Genomic DNA, 24,720 nt, shown 5'->3' on the forward strand with positions numbered 1-24,720 from the left:
TTCTGTGCGTGTTAGCATTCAACTTGATTTTGTCGTATATTAACGACTGCGGGGTTAGAAGTGCCTGAATTTTGGATCCAGGACTGTAGTCCCGTATTCTTTGTGAACCGTTGATTTTAGTTCAACACATGTGGCTTATTCAACAGTGGGGGTTGACCCTGTGTTTAGCTTTGGATTAATCGAAGTTCCGTGAGCCGTAGATCCTGAAAATCTTTGTTATCAGTGTTAATCTCAAGTAGCAGACCTGAACCGTTATAAACTGGGGCTTATAATTATTTCAGCTCCGCGAGGTGGTGTCATCACATATCTTTCCTTGCGATATCATAGTGACCATTGGAACACCAAGGAATGTGGATTGTCAGGTGGACCTCACATCGCATCAGTTATAATCTCGCATCACATTGGTTTTAATGGAAAGCACCTTGGCCTTGTGGAGTTGCGAAATGAAACATGCGATTGAAGTGCACCGATAAATATCACATCACAACATTTACAAATAAGAAACCTGTCGCCGCAATTGAGATATGCGATGGTTAAAAGGTTTGGAGGGTATTTGGTAGTTGCGGCTAAATTAGTGGTTCTGTTAATTTAGCAGCGAATCTAACTCTGGAGGTAAATGACCGAGACTCTAAGGGAAATCCAAGAGGAAATTCTACCATAAATAAAAGAAATTGTATTGGGTGTAGAATGTTTGTCTCTTATGCTTGCACCCCAACCACCATTTCTAGTATCATAGCAGCTTACTGACATTGAACAGGGTCGTAAGGATTAGAGAAAGAAATCCACCATGGCTCTTAGAGTTGGAAGAGGACGTGGTAGAAGAGGAAGACCTGTTGCAAATGTTGAAGTGATGGAGGCTATGCAACAGATGCAAGCTAGATTAGAAGCAATGGAAATAGGGAGAGGTGCAAATGTTGGTGATGTCATTGAAGCTGAAGTTGAAGCTGCAGAAGAGGAGGAACCTATAGAAGTTACTCCCGAGATGAGGTTCTTTAGGTCAGTGTTGAAATCCACATCTAGACCTAGAACTGAAGTTTCATTTTATGCAGGACGATATATTAGTTTACAACAAGTCTAAGGAGGAACACATAAGACAACTAAATTATGTCTTACAAAGGTTGTAGCAAGAGAAGTTACTGATAAATTTAAAGAAGTGTTCATTCATGACAAAAGAATTGGTGTATTTGGGTTTTGTTGTTTTTGCTGATGGGTTAAAGATGGATCCAGAGAAGATCAAAGCTATCATGGAGTGGCCTTCACCAAAAAGTGTCTTTGAGGTATGAATTTTTCACGGTCATGCTATTTTTTATAGAAAATTCATACGGAACTTTAGTATGATCAATGCTTCTATTATTGACATAATAAGGAAGGACAGACAACCATTTAAATGGACTGTTGAAGTAGAAAGGAACTTTCAGCTGTTGAAAAGGAAGATCACTGAAAAACCTATTTTGGTTTTGCCTGATTTTAATAAACCTTTCCAAGTAAAGTGTGATGCCAGTGGAGAAGCCATTGGAGCTGTTTTGAGTCAAGAGGACAAGCCTGTAGCTTATTTTAGTGAAAAGTTGAACGAGACCAAGAAGAAATATTCTTCTTATGACAAGGAGTTTTATGCAGTGGTGCAGTCTTTGAAGAAGTGGAGATATTACTTGATGTCCAAGGAGTTTATATTGTATTCAGATAACCATGCATTGTAGTACATTATGCAACAACCAAAGATTAATCAGAAACATGCCAAATGGATAGAATATCTTCAAGGCTTTAATTTTGTCTTGAAGCATATAAATGGTCAATCAAATAAAGTAGCAGATGCCTTAAGTAGAAGAAACATACTACTTCAAGAAAGTCAAATTCAAGTGTTGGGTTTTGATTTTCTTAAGGAATTGTATGAAAAAGACTTAGATTTTAAAGAGGCATTTGAAGCTTGTAAAAATCCTATTTTGTTAGACAGAAGTAAGTGGCTTGATTATTTCTTGCAAGATGGGTTGTTGTTTAAAAGAAATCAGTTGTGGACTTGCAGGACATTTTGGTGCAGACAAGACTTATGAGCAGTTGAACAGGTTTTATTTATGGCCGAAGATGAGGACTGAAGTGGAGAAGTATGTGAAAAATTGTAAAGTCTGTCAGTATGCAAAAGGAAGAAGCCAAAACACAGGGTTGTATGCTCCATTACCTATTCCAGATAGACCTTGGGATATGGTAAGCATGGATTTTGTTTTGGGCTTACCAAAAACTCAAAGAGGAAATGATTCAATATATGTTGTGGTTGACAAATTTTCAAAAATGGCACATTTTATTCCATGTTATAAAACCAGTGATGCTACTCACATTGCTAATCTGTTTTTCAAAGAGATTGTAAGATTGCATGGGTTACCTAAGAGTATTGTCTCAGACAGAGACTCCAAATTTGTTGGACATTTTTGGAGGACATTGTGGAAGAAGCTTGGAACTAAACTGAGTTTCAGTTCTACTTATCATCCTCAAACAAATGGATAGACTGAAGTTGTAAATAGAAGCTTGGGTAATCTTCTGAGAAGTCTTACAGGTGAACATCCAAAACAATGGGATCAAGTATTGGCACAGGCTGAATATGCATATAATGACTCTCCTAACAGGAGCACAGGGCAGAGTCCATTCCATATAGTTTATGGAATGCATCCAAGGGGAGTGTCTGAATTAAGAAATATGGGAAAAGCTGAGATGAGAAGTGCTGAAGGGGAGGATTTTGCTTTAGAGATGCAAGTCATACATGAACAGGTAAAACAGCAACTACAGGACAGCAACATAAAATACAAGGGCAGAGCAGATTTGAAGAGAAGAGAAGTTAACTTTGAAGTTGGAGATTTGGTTTTAGCACACCTGAGGAAGGAAAGATTTCCAAAAAGGGAGTATAATAAACTAAAGTTTAAGAAAATTTGACCATGCAGAGTCTTGAGAAAATTTTCTGCAAATGCATATGAAATTGAAGTACCCCCTGATATTGGAATATCTCAAATTTTTAATGTTGCTGACTTATACAGGTACGAAAAGGAATAGGCAGATGACACTGCAGAGGATTGAGAAGAACAAGAGATTGATTGGGTAAAACAGTTACCTACAACAAAATAATTATAGCTAGAGAGGATTCTGGACAAGAAATTGTTAAAGAAGACAAGGGGACAAGAGTATTTTCAATATTTGGTCAAGTGGAAAGATCAACCAATTGCTGATGCTACCTAGGTAATAGATGCCATGCTACAAAAAATGGGTAGTTCTGTAGAAGAGCTCATGGACAGGAGCCCATGAAGAATTTTGTCCTCAGGAGTCTGATGCAGGAGCATGAGGCTTTAAGACAAAAGGCTTCAATTTATTCCAAAAATTCAAAAACAATTTACAAGCAAAGGAGTGGGGTCCTTTAGCCATCAATTTACAAAGCTTTCTAGTTAGGATTTGAACTAGAATCCAGGATTTGGATTATCATGTAATAAATTCTAGTAGTTAGATGTAGTGGAGATTCTCAAGGAGAATATTAGGCAGATTAGATAGGATTAGTTAATTCTATCCTTCGATTTAGGATCTGGTTGTTAATGAACTAATACTTATGTAAGTTCTGAATCACTGGAAGCGGATTTTTGACTAATTCGGCTTCTTTTGAATTATATATGATTAAGTTACAAGAAGCATAACTCTATGTAATTTTAAGGTGAAATTGGTCTATCCCAAAGGTATCGTGTCCCTCTGTAGTGTCTCTATGTTTCTGTGTGTTTTTGAGTTTCCAAGTTTGGATTAATCCTGGGTTCTACTGTTCTGTGTGTGTTAGCATTCAACTTTATTTTGTCATGTATTAACGACTGCGGGGTTAGAAGTGCCTGAATTCTGGATGCAAGACTGTAGTCCCATATTCTTTATGAACTGTTGATTTTAGTTCAACACATTGTGGCTTAGTCAATGGCAGGGGTTGGCCCTGTGTTTAACTTTGCGTTAATCGAAGTTCTGTGAGCCGTAAATCCTGAAAATCTTTGTTATCGGTGTTAATCTCAAGTAGTTGACCTGAACCGTTATAAACTGGGGCTTCTAATTATTTTGGCTCTGCGAGGTGGTGTCGTCACATATCTTTCCTTGCAATATCATAGTGACCGCCGGATCACTGAGGAATGCGGACCGTCAAATGGACCTCGCATTACATTAGTTATAATCATGCATCGCATTGGTTTTAATGGAAAGGACCTTAGCCTGGCAGAGTTACGAAATGTGACATGCGATTGAAGTGCACCAATAAATATCGCATCGAAACATTTACAAATAAGAAACCTACTGGTGAGCCGCGATTGCGATATGAGATGGTTAGAAGGTTCGGTGGGTATTTGGTAGTTACGGCTAAATTAGTGGTTCTGCTAATTTAGCAGAGTATCTAACTCTTAAGGTAAATGACCGAGACTCCGAGAGAAATCCAAGACGAAATTTTTCCAGAAATAAGAGAAATTGTATCGGGTGTAGAATTTTTGTCTCTTACGCCTACACTCGAGCCACCAAAATGACCCTCTAATGAGGTAGGGACTGACCTGGGTTGTTCAATCTATCGACTTGGCTTTGGGACTAACCAAATATCTTACATGGTTGTATCAGGTTACATTATTAGTATCATGTTCCATTGTTATTAGAAACCACAAACGAACCCGATAAATAATTCATGGTATTATACAATAGATCCAATTATCATTATTTTCTCTAAACTGTACAATAAGCTTCAAGTCTAGAGAACACAACTTCACAAATTTCCTAGAAACATTTCATACTTTTATTTTAAACATAATTTTTCATAAACACAACTGATAAAAATTCCTATATGTGCCACAAAATCCATAGAAGTGGTTTTTAGAATTTAATTTCCATAATTAATTTACATAAAGTTATAATTTGTAGGAAATTTCTACCAATATAGAAATACTTTTTTCTTTAGGTTTAGGAATCCAGGGAATTCATCCAAGAGAAAGACCACTCCTCCCAACCGATGAGAATGGAAATCACATCCATTTCACCCCCTAAGCAAGGTCTAATCTCAGGCATAAAGACCACACTAGTCTAGTCAATTAACTCAGAGACTCACAAGTATGTCTTGGGGTTTCCCTAGCTGGCAACATCTTGCTACAAGGTCTTGGTGTTGTTCATCGTATGCCTATGTCTACCTCATTGTGTTTGATGAGTGTTTGGTTGTTGCATTGTTCATATTGATGGTATTTTTAGTTGGAATTGAAGTCAACATGTTTATGACATGACTTGGTGCAGGAATGGGAGGTTGAGTAGAGATGGATGTAAGGTATGATACGCTGGCTTGTCATAGGTTGAAGATTGAATTTAGACATATGTTGGAGATGTTGTTGCTGAAAGAGGTTGGAGTGTTGCTATAGTTGTTTCATATTCTTCTACATGTATTGGAAGCATTAGATATGTTGCTACATATGTTGGATTTGCTTCTACCAATGTTGGAGGTAGTTGGATGGCTTGATGTTGTTCTTCCATGTGTTAAGGATGTTGCTATAGGAGTTAGAGATGTTGTTACAAGTGCTTGAGATGTTTAGATAGGTTTTCATTACTGCTTGAAGAGTTGGAGGTGTTGGTCTTGGTGATGAGGTTAGAAGACTAGGGACTACTTGTCACTGACTTATTGGAGGAGTCCTTGGCCTATTTCATTAGTTGCAAACTTGTCACAAAGGCTTGGATGTGTGTTCAGGAGCTGAGGAAGGTGATCCACTAGCTGGAAGAGGTCATGGACAAAATTTCCAATGTTTTTCTTTATCCTTTGCCCCAATTGCATGGATCCAAGCTTGTGGGAGTGACTAAAAGGCTCCAATCATTGGCAGATAGGCCTATGGGAGTAAATGAGGAGTTCTAGTCTTGTTTTTCTAGTGTTGTGCATGTGGTTGAGATTTTTCATGAGTTTTTATGTGCATTCCTTGTGAAACTCAGTTAATTTTGGTATAATTTGTCACTCGTTATGTATGGGCCAATGGGTGTCCAAGTCATGTTCTATTTTTCATATCATTGATGTAGCCCCATTACATTGGGTGCATGATTTAAACATGGGTACATAGAATTCTTGGTTGATGATAGGTATAGAGGAGTCATTTGTCAATTCTATGTACTTGTCACAATCATGTATTTGCTCCATGAAGCATTATATGTATTGTAATTCATTGTATATCTTGTCCAAAGTCACTTGGAGTCATGGCTCATGAGGAGTAGTCTCCTGGACTTGTAAAGGAGGCTTATTGTAGCATGAAAACATGTTGCTACAACAATAGAGGGAGTTTGATTGTAGCTTCATTACATGCTTAGGGGGAGCATGTTCAGTTTCAAAGATTTCATGATATTGGGTAGAGATATGTTTGGCCGCTGATTTCCTTGCTTCCCATTTTTATCTTGTAGGATAGACATCTTTGATTTGGATCCATATGGTGTTGAGTATGACAAGGGGAGTATTTCTCTCATCCAAAACATTATTGGAATTATTCTTTAGTGTTGATATGGCCCTTTTCCATTGATGTCAAAGGGGGAAAGAATTTGGATGAATGAGATCAACACAAAATGTTGCATTAAGGTGGACATCAATGCTAAAGGGGGATTTTGTTTGCATTATAGCATTGGCATTAGTGTCAACAAGGTCTTGGTGTTGTTCATCATATGCCTATGTCTATCTCATGATGTGTGATGAGTGTTTGGTTGTTGTAGTGTTCAACTTGATGGTCTTGTTAGTTGGCATTGATGTCAACATGTTTATGACATGACCTAGTGCAGGAATGGGAGGTTGAGTAGAGATGGTTGCAAGGTATGATATGATGGCTTGTCATAGGTTGATGATTGAATTGCCACATATGTTGGATATCCTGCTACTCTAGGAGGTTGGAGTGTTAATATATGTGTTTCATATGCTTCTACATGTCTTGCAAGCATTAGAGATGTTGCTACATATGTTGGAGGTGATTCTACCAGTGTTGGAGGCAGTTGGATGACTTGATGGTGTTGTTTCATGTGTTGAGGATGCTACTACATGAGTTAGAGATGTTGCTACAGGTGTTGGAGGTGTTTAGATAGGTTGTCATTGCTTCTTGAGGAGATGGAGGTGTTGGTCTTGGTGATGAGGTTGGTAGACTAGGGACTGCTTGTCATTGACTTGTTGCAGGAGTCCTTGGCCTATGTCATTAGTTGTAGACTTGTCATAGAGTCTTGGAGGTGTGTTCATGAGCTAAATAAGGTGATCCATCAACTGCCAAGGGTCCTGGACTAAAGGTCCAATGTTTTTCTTTATCCTTTGCCCCACTTGCATGGAGCCAAGTCTGTGGGAGCAACTGAAAGGCTCCAGTCACTAGAAGACAGGCCTATGGGAGTGACTGAGGAGTTCCAATAGATTTTATCCAGTGTTGTGCATGTCACTGATACTTTTAAAGAGTTTTTCTCAACATTCCTCGTGCAACTCAACTAATTTTGCTATAATAATGACATTCTTATTCATATATTTTTGGCATATGGTCATAAAAGTTAGTAGGGCCTCCAAAAACTAATCAAAGTGAAAATATCAAAAGGAAATTGGAGCTAGTGGCTTGATCGAGTCAATGAGCTAAATCTGGATCAAATCAAGCATATGAACAAAGTTTTGGGGTTCAGTAGTTATTTTTAATTATTGAGTTGAGCTCCTCACTTCATCTATATATTGGAGATAGATCAATGATGGTTTGGTTGATTCTCTTGAGTGTGGAGTGAGTGTGAGTTTGGAGAAGAATGTGCAATCTATGTGAGGATTGTATTGTGGACTTTCTGAAGCAGTATGTAGTTGTAGAAGAGATAGAAGAATCATATTTCAACCATCATTTTTGTGCAGCAAGTGAGGTGATGAAGTGTGGGTTGGTATATTCTTTTGGTGATGAATTTTTTGTTGTAGGTTTGATTCATCTTTCATATGATTTGATGATATGTTGGTTTAGTGCTCATGTTGAGTAGTTCTCAGTTCTAGTCTGATAATATATGAAATGGGAATCACATAGAGAAGTGGAGTTGGGTGCCTCATGTGAAATTAATATAAGTAAGTAGTTTTATCAATCCAATGGTGGTTGGATAGTTCAGAAGAAACTAGGCAAGGCTCATTGGTCGTGGTGGCTTCTAGCAGATCAGGGTCTGCAAATTCGATTGATAGTTCAGGAGTAACCAGGCGAGGATCATTGATCATGGTAGCCTTTAGCAGATGGTAGTCCATAGATTTGCATGAGAAAGGGTCTCCATTTGATAGTAGCCATGTATATTTGTATGTAAAGAATTTTCTGGACATAATAGAAAATTTGGGAAGGTCAGCAACAACAGGTGGATTTTTCCCTAGAGAGGGTTTTCCACCAGAATTATCTATGTCTATTGTGTTGATTACTTTCATGGATTTACTTGTGTTTGATGTTATAATATTTTCTTATGTGCTTCAGTTTGTGCATGGTTTAAAATATTGATAATTTGGAGAAAACGTTATAAGTTCCTTCACTACTAATAAACCCCCCCCCAGTAGTGACCTAGTTTCTAATAGCAGATAGCTCCAAAACAATCTTTTTGAGAATTTCATGGAAAAAGAATCCTTGTGGCAATGAAGAATTAGAGCACTGGTACATTTTACGATAGGATCCCACTAGTCAGTTCCGTCGCGGTCGGATAGGCAGACCCAAATTTATTATGGATAAAAAATAATAATTCTAAGCCCTGACTAGTTCCAATAGTCAAATGTCAGACCTCGGCTCCAACGAGATTTCCAAGCCCAATTCAAACCAAGCCTATCAAAATCAACTTAAGACCATATTTAAAGTTTAATTGGGGTATTCAGTTTGAATGGTGGTCAAATAACAAGGTTGAGTTGCACTCGACGGGTCAGACCTTTGAGAGGTTGAGGTAGGCATGTAGAAAGTGAGACAGACCGGTGCAAAAGAAATTTTACCTCTCGCTTCTAACTCGGACCAACCCCAACCTATATTGTAGGGCCACGATATATATATTTGTAAATTGACTATTAAGGGAGTGACAAGTTGTATGTATAATTTCAGTTGGGCCGCATAAGGGAATTTTATTTGCAAGAATATCCAATGGGAATGAGGTCTATTGAATTGGGATTGTGTCACAATGGAGAAAATATATGGAATTAGGGAACTATGTACCAAAAAAAAATGGTGGAGGCTTGCAAATGTCGACGAAGTCATTAATGAAATTTTCAAATTGCATTGGAGTGGTCATCTACACACAAGAGGAAAGAATCATGGCTTCATTGAGAAGGACACTGGAGGGACTTGTTGTCATTGTGGTATCAGAGCCACTACAAATTGAGGAAGACTACAATAGCAAGGTGATTTCGGTGGAAGTTTATGGACAAAGGAATGAGCTAGTGAGTCTTGCAACCAGTGAAAAGGAGAAGAAACTAGACCAAAGAGGTAACGATAACTCTCTTTATTTAAATGATGACTGAAATTTTGGCTATTTTATAAAGACAGGTGATCGAGAGCTAAATTTTTTTCTCAAAAATAAAATTTATTAGATCAGTGTGGAACTTGAACGACCGTGTAGTGCTCATCGCCACAATTCCAATGATGCAAGTGTTCCATCAAACAAACGTCGTATGAAAAAGTTATCGCATTCTGATCATTTTTCAAAATAGGGTATTTTTTGCAAAAATGACACTCTAGTCAACAGTTTGTATTGTTGACGTGGCACTGATAGGGCATGACTATGTGGCAAGGTGACTATGCATTGACTATATTTCCTCAGGAGAATAAGGTGATGCTAAGTGGCACCTCGTCATTAATGTGATGTGGTAGTGTTTTATTGATGGCATGGTGGCCAACCACATGTTGCCATGTGGCAACATGGGGGCCACAAAAAATTTGTTAGGAGTATGAATTTCACTCCATGAGATTAAATTATGGCACCTCACACCAAACAACTATCTGCATATGTCATTGCACCAAGGGTGGGTCTTGTTAAAAGGACCCACCCAAACCTTATTTAAATTAATGTTGGGGCAGATATGGAGTGAGGGACGAGGGCTAGCCCCAGCCTTGGTCATTGGAACCAAAAGGACCAGGGAAGGGACCAGGGGCCAAGGCTTAGCCCCAGTGCCCCCAACCTTAAATATTTTCCCATGCAACCATAAGCAAGAACCAAGGGTTGATTCGAAGGGGGCTAGAACATGGGGGCTAGCCCCAGGTCATGTGGGGGGTCCATGTGACCAGGAAGGCATGCAAGTGTCATTGGGAAATTTAATGACCCAATAAATTATGTCGGGATTGCACCAATTTTTTGCTTCGTTAGCAGAAAATGGGGCGAAATTATAGGGAAGTTAGCCGGACTTGGAAAATTTCTAGGTCAACTAGCAGCGAAACTTGGAGAGCTCATAACTTCTTCAATTTTTATCCAAATTGAGCTCAGAAAGAAGCTTCTTAGAAAATTTTGGACATTTTGAAGCCAATGTAACAAGCTTCAGATCCATTGGATCACTTCTGAAGATATCCTTTTCAGGTTTAAGTCTATGGGTACCAGGATCAACAAGGAGGTTGAATCAGTTTTTGAAGGCTTTTGAGAATGGAGAGGACCTTGTAGGGGTTTCCCAGCCTTCATATGTTTTTTTTAGCAGATGAGACATCAATGGTGTAGCTCATGTTTCTCTTTTCTCATTGTGTCTTTGAGAAAAACTCTTTTTTTAGTACTTCAAGTGAATTTTTGTACTTGTTATGCTCATTGTTAGATGGACTATGGGATCTTGATTTGAGAGCCTTTTAGCTTGTTGATTGTTTCATGACTAACTGTAGGTTTTCATGTGTTTAGAGTGAGAGTTCTTTGCAGAAGAATGTTTCCTTGAAGGGTAAACTAGCCACTCTTTTTGTCAACACACTTATGTACTCTTTATCACTGAAGAATTTTGAGCATAATGAGATTGGGTCAAGCCATTGGAAGTTGGAAAAAGGAGAGGTAGCCCAGGAGGGGTGAACTTCTTTGTCAATTATTGAATGTATTATTGTTATGCTTCTATTCAGTGTTTTACTTATTTTAATTTTCTCATGAAATTTACATAAAAACACATTAAAAAAAACTCATGAAAAACTTACAATTACCCTCATAATCCTCAAGCACTTTTTTTACTATTCTCAATTGGAATTTAGCACAACAAACACTAACTTTCGCATTTAGATCAGGTTGGTATCAGAGCTCTTAGTTTCCTTTGTGCAAGAAGGATTTAACTATTTGTAAGTGAATGTGAAGCTTACAAGTTTGAAACTCAAGAAAGGAGAAGGTTTGGGTGGGAGAGCAAGATTGCCACAATCTCCACCACCAATTCTACCTCAAATTGTAGTTGAACCTTCAGTAGGCACGGGCATGAGTAAAAAGCATGATAGTCTCCAAGATTCAAAGGACATTATTTTATTTCTCCAATAAGAGAACATGGAGCTCAAAAGACTACTTGAAGCTGCTAAGGAAGAGAGGCAAAAGATGTTCCTCGTGTTGCAGAATCTTGTGGAGGAACAGACTGATGAAAGTTGTTCTACCAAAGCAGCAAAAAGTTCCTCCAATGCTAAGCAAGCTTGTGGACATGTGATCCAGGTGGATATTGGTGGCCACCTGCTAAGTCCACCTGGACCCCCACCATTGTCTTTCTCAGCATTTTCAGTTTCCTTAATTGTAGCACAACTTACTATTTTTAGCAGTTTTTCGGGTCCTGAACTTCCGGAGCCGTTTTGAGGCCCTAAACGACATTTTTTGGGGAATCCGAGGGCAACAACCGATGTTGCCCGTTCCAACAATGGTAGTACTCGGATAGATATTTCTAACGAGCTATTGTATGCGTCAAACGGAGATCATATGCCAAAGTTACGACCCCGGGAAGTTGATGTACCAATTTACCCCAAACGGGGCCCACAGTTTGGCGTTTCATCTCCTAGGGTTAGGTTTTGGAATGTTAAGGGTTTTCCATTGTTTCTCAACAATAAATAGGCCTTCGAGCCTCATTGTAACACAGTTCAGAGGCATGTAGCCATCACATCTCTTCTTAGAGATAAGCTACCATCGCCCTAGCTGGATTATTTCCATTTCTGGTTGTAAGCATATTTCAGTATTTTCCATTAATGAAATGAAGTATTATTTCCGCTGCATCTTTGTGTATATGGTTATCTCTGTAATTTGTTGCGTTCCTGTTTAAATCCGGATCAGTGGTATCAGAGCAGTCTGCTTTGTCTCTGTTTTTCTTTGCATGTCCCCAACAAGGTCGGGATATAAGGAGTTAGGGCTTGAACTGGTTGAACCTTTACAAGACCAGCCTCGCAAATCCCGACGACCTCCCATGGAGGACGAGAAGAAAGACTAGGGGGCAGGAGATCCCATCAAAATCTTGCTCGAAGAAGCCCTCGAGCGACAACGGAACGCGATGATGGATAGCTTTGCCCAGATCCTTCAGCGGCTACCCAGAAGCGACGCATCGGCTTCCAGCAGCTACTCTGGAAACGCCACACCCTTTAAGGTACAAGTTAATTTTGAAATCCCCATATTCGAGGGTCAGATAGACGCAGATGCCGTAGATAAATGGTTAAATCTGCTAGAGGGTTATTTTTCTGTTCATGAATTTTCGAGTCGGGAAAAGATTGTTTTTTCTCTTCTCAAAGCAGCCCCCCACGTCAAGGACTGGTGGGAAACCTACTACGAGCAGAAGGATGAAAGTACTGGCTCACTATTTTTAGCCGCACCCACCTGGGATTCGTTCCAGGATGCCATCAAGGAGCAGTACTACCCTGTTGGAAGCTATGAGGATGAATACATAAAGTGGACCACGCTGCAGCAGGGAAGGGACCAAGACGTGCCGGAGTTCACCAATCTTTTCCATACCCTTCGCACAAAGTTGGGTATCAAAGATTCGGAGCAACATTTGATACTCAAATACCGTGGCTGCCTGCACAAGTACATCCAGGAAGAAATACAATTCCTAAACATCCCCTCGCTCGGCGCAACATACCGATATGCCATCAAGGTCGAGCAGAAGTTTAAACAAAAGAAGCGAGACTTTGGATCTGCGAATCCAAAGCAGGGGAAAGGTGCCCCTAAACCACAAAACAAAGGACAAAGCCAAAGCGGGACAGCCCAAGACAACCAGCCGAAGCTGCAAGCAAAGAACATCATCGCGAAGCCGAGAAAGGACACTGGAAAATGGTGCGAGTTCCATAAGAGCTCCACTCACAACACAAGTGAGTGTCGGGCCAAGCAATCACTGGTGGCTGAGCTAAAGGTTTCAGAATCAGATGCATGTTCTGACTCTGAGTCAGAACCCGATAAGGGGTATGAAAAAGGGAAGCAAATCATTGATGCGGATCCCAGCGCCATTGTTGCTACCGCAAAGATCCAGAAAAATGAACCCGAAGATCCAGAGGAGGAGGGGCGTCTCTTCCACTCCCAGATGTGGGTAAAGGGCTCCCCGATACAGTTCATTGTTGATAGCGGGAGTCAAAAGAACCTCATTTCAGCAGAGGTCGTGAAGCGGTTGGGCTTACCGACCACAGCACATCCACAACCATACACCATTGGGTGGCTTCACCAAGGACGAGATCTTCGCGTGAGCCAGCAGTGTCACCTTCCATACAACATCAAGCCCTGCACAGATGAGGTAGTGTGTGACATTGCTCCCCTTGAAGTTTGTGATGTATTACTAGGACAACCATACTTGTGGAAGCGACATGCTGTGTATGAATCAAGGCCCCGTACTGTTATTATTACATTGGGAAATAAGTTGTTCAGGATACCAGAGGTAGCACCACCTGCCGCCATCTCTTTGATTACTGCAAAACAATGCAGTAAGATCATTTCCAAAACCAGGAAATTTGTTTTCCTGATGATACGCCGTCAAGGAAAGAAGAAGACAGTGGCCGCGGCCTCTAGACGAGGTCCCTCTGCACGACAACTACAGATGGACAAGATTGTGGAGGAGTACGAGGACATCTTCACCTCCCCAGCAGGGGTTCCTCTGCACTGTCAAGTCAAGCACTCCATCGATCTGACCCCAGGTGCGCCGCTACCCAATGGACCAATTTATCGGTGCTCCGTTCTGGAGAATAGTGAAATCAAGAGGCAGATTCAGGAGCTCCTGCAGAAAGGTCACATCCGTCCGATTTCATCGCCCTGTGGGAGCCCGATCGTGTTGGTACAGAAGAAGGATGGGACGTGGAGACTCTGTATTGACTATCGGGCGCTGAACAAGATCACTGTCCGTAATAGGTACCCGATCCCGCGGATTGATGACCTCCTAGACCAACTAAAGGGGGCGAAATATTTCAGCAAGATCGATCTGAAGTCAGGATATCACCAGGTACCAATCGAACCCTCTGATGTGTGGAAGACTGCCTTCAAATCCAAGGAGGGCCTCTTCAAATGGTTGGTCATGCCTTTCGGATTGACGAATGCTCCTGCAACCTTTATGAGGCTAATGGATGACATCTTGCGGCCATTCACCAACTCCTTTGTAGTAGTATACTTGGATGACATTTTGATCTTCAGCCAGAGTTGGGAAGAGCACCTCCACCACATCCGACAGGTTCTCCAAACACTGCGGCAACACAAGCTATGTGCCAATTTGGAGAAATGCACTTTTGGCATGACCTAGGTTCAGTATCTGGGATACATCATTGATGGACAGGGGGTGCATGTCGATCCAGCCAAGATCCAAGTCATTCGGGATTGGCCCTCTCCAACCACTCTAACAGAGCTCCGCAGCTTTCTAGGTCTTGCCAACTTCTACCGCAGGTTTGTGTTGGGGTTTTCTCATATTTCTTGGCCCTTGAGTCAAGTCACCAAGGGAGGGGCTAAAGCAAAGTTCTTTTGGTCTGAATCTCAACAGAAGGCATTCATGGAGTTGAAGGATCGCCTCTGCACGGCACCAGTGCTCGCATTACCAGATTTACAACAACCATTTGAGGTCGAGACAGATGCCTCTGACTATGCTATTGGGGCAGTCCTTACTCAACATGGACATCCAATGGCATATCACAGTGAAACACTTTCAGACACAGTCTGGAAGTACCCCACTTATGATAAAGAGATGTATTCCATTGTACAGGCCTGCCGACAATGGAAGCATTACATTTTGGGGAAGGAAACGGTCATCCACACAGACCACCGACCCCTGCAGTTCATACAGACCCAAGGGAAATTGCAGAATGATCGCCATCAGAAGTGGTCTACATACCTGCAATAGTTCCATTTGAATATCAAGTATAAGAAGGGCAGCACCAATAATGTTGCAGATTGCCTCATTCGACCACCGATCATGGCGTTAACCACCGTGCTCAACTCTTGTGGGCACGAGACTTTTGATTGGCCACTTCTCTTCAAAAGCGACCCAGAATTCGACCACACATACCAGACACTCTTGGAGGGTCGGCATGTTGCAGATTTTCACCTCCAGGATGCTCTATTATGCCACCTCGGTCACCTTTGTGTTCCTTCAAGCGAGCGTGCCAAGATGATTTGGGAAGCACACTACAGTTGGGCTGCTGGGCATTTCGGGGTCGAGAAAACAGTGGCAGTACTGCAAAATTATTTCTATTGGCCGAATCTTCGACAAGATGTTGGGAAGTACATCAGATCATGTACTGCCTGTGCCATTGCCAAACCGACCATTAAGAAGCACGGCCTCTATACCCCGTTGCCTACCCCTAGTCGACCTTGGGAATCCATCTCCATGGATTACATGTGAGGCCTTCCTTCCACTAAGCATGGAAATGACTGTGTTTTTGTGGTTGTCGACAGGTTCTCGAAGATGGCCATTATGATGGCCTGCAAGAAGAATATCACAGCAGAAGCCACTGCTAAACTCTTCTTTGAACGAGTGTGGGTGCACTTCAGGATCCCACAGTCTATCATCTCAGATCGGGACAGTTGGTTTCTCAGCACATTTTGGTCCAGTCTCTGGTCAATGCTGGACACCAAACTCACGAAGTCCACAGCCTTCCATCCTCAAACTGATGGCCAGACAGAGGTTGTCAATAGGATGATTGTGCACATTCTGCGCATGTATAACTCAAAGCATCCACGCACATGGGACGAGAGCCTCCCCTATGTTCAGCACAGCTACAACCGAGCTCTTCACAGCTACACTGGCCATAGCCCTTTTCAGGTGGGTTTGGGATTCCAGCCACTATGCCCCATTGATGTGGCCATGCCACTTGCAGCTACTCACATGAATTCAGCTCATGTCCAGTCCGAAACAGATAAGGCCACCAGCTTCATTGAGCGCATCCAACATATTTGCCAGCAGGTCCATGACATTCTTGAGAAATCAAATGCCAAGTACAAGCAGTGACATGATCAACACCGGGTGCCACACAAGTTTCAGGTGGGCGACAAAGTCTGGTTGCATTTGCAAAAGGAACGCCTTACTGGAGCCTATCGGAAATTGAGACCACTCTGATATGGTCTGTACACCATTACTAAGGCTATGGGAGACAATGCATTTGAGCTCAGCATTCCCCCATTCCTTGGCCTGCACCCAGTGTTCAATGTGGACCGCCTTCGGCCATACTTTCCACCATTGCTAGACACATCCGACATTGCAGAATAGCTCAAACCCACATAATTAAATCCGGATTGCATGGAACAAGCTGCAACTGATCGGATCATGGACACACAGATCAAGAACACTCGCCAACAGAATATCCAACTGTATCGAGTTGTCAAAGCAGGCCAACTCCTGCAGCAGGGCAAGTGGCTCACCAGGGAACAAGTTCAGCAAAAGTTTCCTCATCTCATGGAGGAGCTCAACGCAATGGGGACCATTGCTTCCTAAGGGGGGAGCAATGATCCAGGTGGATATTGGTGGCCACCTGCCAAGTCCACCTGGACCCCCACCATTGTCTTTCTCAGCATTTTCAGTTTCCTTAATTGTAGCACAACTTACTATTTTTAGCAGTTTTTCGGGTCCTGAACTTTCGGAGCCGTTTTGAGGCCCTAAACGACGTTTTTTGGGGAATCCGGGGGCAACATGGGTCCATGGAATGGATCGATGTTGCCCGTTCCAACAATGGTAGTACTCGAATAGATCTTTCTAACGAGCTATTGTATGCGTCAAACGGAGATCATATGCCAAAGTTACGACCCCGGGAAGTTGATGTACCAATTTACCCCAAACGGGGCCCACAGTTTGGCGTTTCATCTCCTAGGGTTAGGTTTTGGAATGTTAAGGGTTTTCCATTGTTTCTCAACAATAAATAGGCCTTCGAGCCTCATTGTAACACAGTTCAGTGGCATGTAGCCATCACATCTCTTCTCAGAGATAAGCTACCATCGCCCTAGCTGGATTATTTCCATTTCTGGTTGTAAGCATATTTCAGTATTTTCCATTAATGAAATGAAGTATTATTTCCGCTGCATCTTTGTGTATATGGTTATCTCTGTAATTTTTTGCGTTCCTGTTTAAATCCGGATCAACATGGCAAGAATGAAACCTATGGCTCTTTTCAAATGGAGGATGCCTCCTATATACCAGGTACACAAGGAAGTTTCCTTGAAGCATCCTCCACTGCTTCATCTAGAGCAGAGAAGAAGGAGGAATTGTTGGATGAGTGCCCACAAGAGGCTAGTGCAAAAATTCGCTTAGAGAAGGAAGATGGCCAAGTCTGCACCTTTTGTCCACATGATGTTGAGGTTGAGATTCCATCAGTGCTAAAGTCCAAGGATCTGAAAAAAGAAAGACCAAGAGTCCAAGAATACACCTAAAGAATTAGGAAAGAGGTTAAGAGCATCTTTGTCTCTCGGTCAAAATATGAGGAAAATAGTAAGCATTTACATGCAATTTATTTACGTGAAAATGTTGACTTAAGATCTTTTTCAACCTATGAGAAGCATTTCAAATGCATAGGAACAATGCTCTTGTCCAATATTGGTTACAAGGGAGAAGGCCTTGGAGTAAACAATCAGGGCATTATCCATCCAATTGAGGCAAAGGAGAGACCTCGATATGAAGGTTTGGGCTATGTTTAAAAGGAAGAATGGTATTCCAATGATAGCTCTTGGGTATCTTGTTCTTTTTGTCATAAGAGAGAACATGAGGAGGCAAAGTGTTGGGATTTTCATCTAGAATTGGTACCATCTTGGTTTCTAAAGAAAATGGAGGACATGAAATGAAAGACTTCTCCGAAGAGAGATGAGCAAGTTGAAGAAGAGACTAAGACAAGTTCTTCTTGCCATTCAAGTTCTCCTCGCAAGGCTCATAAGCTAGAGGACAAGCATAAGAGGTATAGGCGTCTTGATTATTCAAAGGTTTTTTATGATTTCAAACAGCATGATGATTTGAATAACATGTTGTGGAATAATTTTTCGTGCACTTTTTTTCATGCACCTAATCATTGTGTAGCTAAGTGCCACAAAATGAAAGCATTAGTCAAGAAGATGAATATGTCAATTGGAAATGATACCAATAAGGGAAATTGTCATCCAAGTTTAAAGACATTTGTGCTAAGAAAAGCTCACAAAAACTTTTTCACTCATTGAAACATAAGTGGCCATTGGATTGAAAAGTGTTGGAAGTTGCATGCACATATTCATCCAAATAAGGAAAAACAGGTAATGGAATCACCTGAGAAGGAGAAGGTAGAGGAATGTACAAGGCACACCATAACCATTCCAGAAGTAGTTCCAGAAGGAAGTGAAGTGCAAAAAGAAAATTCCCTAGCATGGTTGGGTTACAAATGATTGGACTATTTGTCTAATTAAAGACTACATTAATCTTTGTATTTCACTTGTTGCATGTCTCCACAGTTGGGAATTTTGTAAAAAGTGATGTTTATGAATAAATCACTTATATGCAACAGTGTTTTCTTTGGAATTGTTATGCTATTTTGGCTTCATGATGAGTCAATTTGTATGGGAATTTGGGAGTCAAATTTATTCCATATTGTAAGATGCATTTCCATTTTTGGATATTTTAGTAAGCATCCTAAACTTTGAGATGAGTAGTTGCAGCAAATTCATTATGCTACAAATGTGTCACGCACTCATTTACACAAGTATTTCCATGTGAATCTTGTTTTGGTTATTTGCAAAAGTCGTTTTGGATTTTATCCTTGGTAAATATTTTGCAGAATATCGTCATTAGATTTCATTCTTGGGAAGGATGTTGCTATTGATGGCCATAGCAACATAGACAAAGCCAAGAAGTTCATTGAGAAAATTCGATGGGTACCCTCATTTATTGAACAATTGAAAGTGATATTTTGGGGTCCAAAATATTTCAGTGGGGAGGAGTGATCTTGAGCTCAAAAAATTTGCTCAAAAATAAAAGTTTTTGGATCAGTGTGGAAGTTGAGCTACCACGTATTTATCATCACCATGATTCCAACAATGCAAATGGTGCATCAAACGGACGTTGTATGGAAACGTTTTCACATTCTGATCATTTTTCAAAGCAGGTGAATTTTTGCAAAAATGACAGCCTAGTCAACAATCCGTACTGCTGACATGGTGCTGAAAAGGCATGCCTACGTGGCAAGGTGACTTTGCATCGACTGGATTTCCTCCAGCGAATCAAGTGGTGCCAAGTGACACCTTGTCATTGGTGAGATGTGGCAGTGTTTTATTGGTGGCATGGTGTTGGGTCCCTATAATATTAGTGATTACCCCATTACTATTGTAGTTGTACTCCTTATTAATATTGTTGTGCCCCTAGTGTCCCCATATTTTTATTACTGTGCCCCATAGAATCCCTCTATTGTTATTTTTGTGGCTTTATATTATTATTGTTAGGTTGGTTAGGTTATATTGTGACTCCTTAGACTCCTATATATAGAAAGGAGGTTTTTTCATTTGAATCATCGAAGAATTATTCATTTATATAATGTAAAGGATGTTGCCCCCTCAAAGAGGCTGAATTCTAAGGCGTTGATCTATCTTTTCTATCTTTTTCTTGAGCTGGTTCCATAACATTTGGTATCAGAGCTTTGAATTCTAGGGTTTCGTTGCTACAAAAAGGTCATCGTGGCATTTTCCCTATAACATCTTTTCTGCGACATTTCAGAAGCTAAAAAAAAAAACCATTTGAGAAGACATCGTGCTGAATCTCGGATCCAAATTTCAGAGCTTTTTGCGATATATTTACGGAGATATGATCTGAGGAAGTTGGTCTTTTTGCAGACTCCTGAATTACATTCCAAACAGGTGACCTAGGGAAAAACGTCATAACTTTCTCTTTGAGCATCGGATTGAAATTTTGTAAGAAGGTACAAAAATAGGACAGATTGTAATTTCTTGTATATATTTTTCAATTCAAAAGGTCGAAACAGTGACTCGTGGCATGTTGTACAATTTCGCTCTACTAAACTAGTCTATAATCAGGTCAATGTGGGAGTTTTCGCATAACTCTTCCTTGGAGAATCCAATTTGGATCACACTGGTGGCATTAGAAAGAGGACATAGAGGGCTACTACAGGTCACAATTTTAGAACTGGATTATTCGAATGTACAGAGATACATCAAAGGCAATATCGAGCTCCTACCAAGTGAAAAAAGGTGTGTAGATTTTTTTAAATTTTTGTGTAAGCTTGGTTTGAAAATTTATTTTGAAGGAATTCAAAGGGCTTAGTAGAGAATTATTATTGATAACGGATGCCCCAAGGAAAGAAAATGCAAACACCTAGTAAGCAACCTGAAATCTCTAGCATGACTCATGAAGAAGAGGAAGAAATACTACATGGTATATCAAAATTACAAGACCAAATGCAACAAATGTCACTCTCACAAAAGCTAATAGAAGCTAAGATGGACGATTTGAAGATAGATTTGAAGAGAGACATGGCAGATTTGAAGACAGATTTGACAAATTTTCTACATGAAATACTTACTAATGGTGAAAAGGTAGTAACGGAAACTCATGATGCGAACAAAAGAAATGTTAATCATGATTTCATAGACTCTAATGTGGGATCAAAGACCCACCATATTCCAAAAATTGATATGAGGAAGTTTGATGGCAAGGATCCCGCAACATGGATATTACATATGGAGCAATTTTCGATCTCAATAATGTGTAAAACACACAAAAGGTACGTATTGCAACTTTATATTTGGAACCAAATCAGTTTGTATGGTATCAATGGCTTTGCTCTCGTAAACAAATTATCACTTGGGAAATTTTTACGAAAGAATTGACAGCACATTATGAGGATACAAAAACCAACACTTTTTTTAGCCAATTGATAAGTGTCAAACAAAATGGTTCAATAATGGAGCACATTGAGGAGTTCCAAAAATTGAACATAAGGGTAAAAAATATTCCAAAGGAGCATAGGATTGATGTGTTCATAGGGACTTTAAAGGATAATATTCAACATGATGTTCGCCTTTGGGAACCTGATTCATTAGAGAAGGCATTCAAGTTAGCAAGAAAAATGGAAAGCAAAATTATGGCAACCAGGAAGCATACCACTCACAACTATAAAGATGGAAGTGTTTTTGCTCCTAGTCTTCCACAACCTATAAGGTTGACACCATAGCAATTGGAAGAAAAAAGACCAAAAGGGCTTTGTTATAGTTGTGATAGCAAATACACTAAAGGTCATAAGTGTGCTGAGAAGAAATTATTCAACATAGATTGTGAAGAGGAAGAAGAAAAGGAGCAAGAAAGGTCAAAAGAAGAGGATATACTCCAGGAACAAAGCCTAGATAAAGAAGAAATGAATCCGACCATGTCTTGTAATGCATTGGCGGGAATTACCACTCCTCAAACCATCAAGATAGAAGGACAAATCAAGAAGAAAAAAGTAATAGTGTTGATTGATTCAGGAAGTACCCACAATTTTATTCATTGTAAGGTAGCAAAAGAATTGAATTTCTTCTTATATCTAGCACCAGAGTGTCAAGTGATGGTTGCAAATGGAGGAACAACAAATTGCTCTGGAAAGTGCCATAATATCAAGCTATCCATGGGAGAATATGTATTGACTAGCCCAATGCTTTCCATTCCAATGGGAGGTGCTGATGTTGTACTAGGAGTCCAATGGCTACAATCCTTGGGTACAATAGCTTTTAATTTTCAAGAACTTTTCATGAAATTTTCTGTGGAAGGAAAGGAGGATGTGGAAGCATTGTTGTGCGCCATTTCTATTATCCAACTAGATTGGATAAACGAAGCAAGGGAGGAATGGAAGAATGACGAAGAAGTGTGCGCACTTATTCGAAGTTACAACAAGATTCCAGTACGTCTGATACATTTAGCTGGAAAAATGATTCGTTATGGTACAAAGATCACTTATACCTCTGTAAGAATTCCTAGCTAAAACAAAAGATTCTTATGGAATTGCACACTTTTCCCTTAGGAGGGCACTCAGGATTTTTAAAAACTTACCACAGGGTTAAGAAGGAATTTTTTTGGGATGGCCTTAAATCAAATATTCAAAAGTTTGTGGCGGAATGTTTGGTTTGCCAACAAAATAAAGTTGAAACAATTGAGACACCAGGTCTATTACAACCTTTATCCATTCCAAGCCAACATTGGGAGGAGGTTTCAATGGATTTTATCACAGGTTTACCCAAGTCTGAGGGAAAGAGTGTCATCATGGTGGTAGTTGACAGACTTACCAAGTATGCACACTTTTGTGCATTATCACATCAATTTAAAGCCAGTATAGTTTCCACTGCATTTATGGAAACAATTCAAAAGCTACATGGAAACGCAAAGATTATTGTAAGTGACAAAGATCCCATTTTCACTAGAAATTTTTGGACAGAATTATTTTCTTGTCTTGGTACTCAGTTAGCTCATAGCTCATCTTATCATCCTCAATCTGATGGGAAAACTGAGATAGTAAAAAAATGTTTGAAAGGATATCTTCGTTGCTTTGTATCTAATAAACAGACACAATGGGTCAAATGGTTGCCTCTAGCTGAATGGTGGTATAACACTTCCTTCCATATAGCAACAAAAATGACCCCATTTATGGCACTTTATGGGTATCAGCCACCATCCATCACATCATATTTAAGAAAAAATTCTAAGGTTCAAGCAGTGGAACATCACATCGAACATCAACAACAAGTCCTCCAATTCTTAAAGGATAACCTTGTGTTGGCACAGAATAGAATGAAACAACAGGCGGATCAACATCGTAGCGAAAGAAGTTCTGATGTAGGTGATTGGGTATTTCTACGACTACAACCATATAAGCAAATGTCCCTCAAGCAAGCTAAGAAGGATAATAAATTATCACCAAAGTATTATGGTCTGTACAAGGTGTTGCAAAAGATTGGTACTATGGCATACAAATTGGAGCTTCCTGCAGCTTCTCGATTGCACCCAGTTTTCCATGTTTCATGTTTAAAGAAGGTTATAGGGGACAAGCTCCCAGTTCAAACAATATTGCCAGAACTTGACGAGGAAGGAAAAATTATATTGGAACCGGAAGCAATCACAGAAACAAGAACTCAACAGCTACGAAATCGATCAATTTCAGAGTATCTTATCAAGTGGAAGAATTTATCCACTGAAGATTCCACATGGGAGGATGAGAATTTTATACAGAAGCATCCAGAACTACTCAAGCATTGAGGACAACACTTTTTTGAAGGAGAGGGGCATGTTGGGTCCCTATAATACTAATGATTACCCCATTACTATTGTAGTTGTACCCCTTATTAATATTGTTGTGCCCCTATTGTCCCCATGTTGTTATTACTGTGCCCCATAGAATCCCTCTATTGTTATTTTTGTGGCTTTATATTATTATTGTTAGGTCGGTTGGGTTATATTGTGACTCCTTAGACTCCTATATATAGAAAGGAGGTTTTGTCATTTGAATCATCGAAGAATTGTTCATTTATATAATGTAAAGGAGGTTGCCCCCTTGAAGAGGCTGAATTCTAAGATGTTGATCTATCTTTTCTATCTTTTTCTTGAGCTCGTTCCATAACACATGGTGGCTAACCACATGCTGCCACATGGCCCAACCAGAGGCCACCACGTGGCATCATGGGGGCCACAAAAAAATTGTTAGGAATTCGAATTGCACTCCGTGGGATTCGATCATGGCACCTCACACCAAAAAACTATCTACATATGCCATTGTGCCAAGGGTGGGCCTTGTTAAAAGGACCTACCCAAACCTTATTTAAATTAATGTTGGGGCGGATATGGGGTGAGGGCCGAGGGCTAGCCCCAACCCTAGTCACTGTGCCCGAAAGGACCAGGGGTAGGACCAGGGGCCAGGGCTTAGCTCTAGCCCCCCAACCTTAAATATTTTCCCATGTGACCATAAGCAAGAACCAAGGGTTGATTCGAACCAGGCTAGACCACGGGGGCTAGCCCCACATCGTGTGGGGGATCCATGTGACCTGGAGGGAATGTAGTTGTCACTGGGAAATTTAATGAGCCCATAAATTGCATTAGGATTGCGCCAATTTGTTGCTCCATTAGTAGAAAATAGGGCGAAATTGTAGGGCTGTTAGCCGGACTTGGTGAATTTGTGGGTCAACTAGCAACAAAACTTGGAGAGCTCATAACTTCTTCAGTTTTTATCCAAATTGAGCTCAAAAAGAGGCTTCTTAGACATTTTTCAGTATTCTAAAGCCAATGGAATAGGTTTTAGAGCCATTGGAGTAATTCTGAAGAGACGTTTTGCAGGTTTAATTCTATGGGTATTAGGATCAACCACGAGGTTGAATCAGTTTTTGAAGGCTTTTGAGAATTGAGAGGACCTTGTAGGG

At 40.4% G+C, this 24,720-nt stretch overlaps 1 pseudogene; it reads left to right on the forward strand.

Annotated features, from left to right (window-relative positions):
• The first annotated feature begins 889 nt into the window (after positions 1–889).
• LOC149258480 (uncharacterized) overlaps positions 890–24,720 on the forward strand; it is a 55,510-nt pseudogene continuing 31,679 nt past the window's right edge.

This window comes from Pinus tabuliformis, chromosome 6, assembly GCF_031772625.1.
Source record: "Pinus tabuliformis cultivar Carrire ecotype Pingquan chromosome 6, CPIR1, whole genome shotgun sequence".
NCBI classification, from domain to species: domain Eukaryota; kingdom Viridiplantae; phylum Streptophyta; class Pinopsida; order Pinales; family Pinaceae; genus Pinus; species Pinus tabuliformis.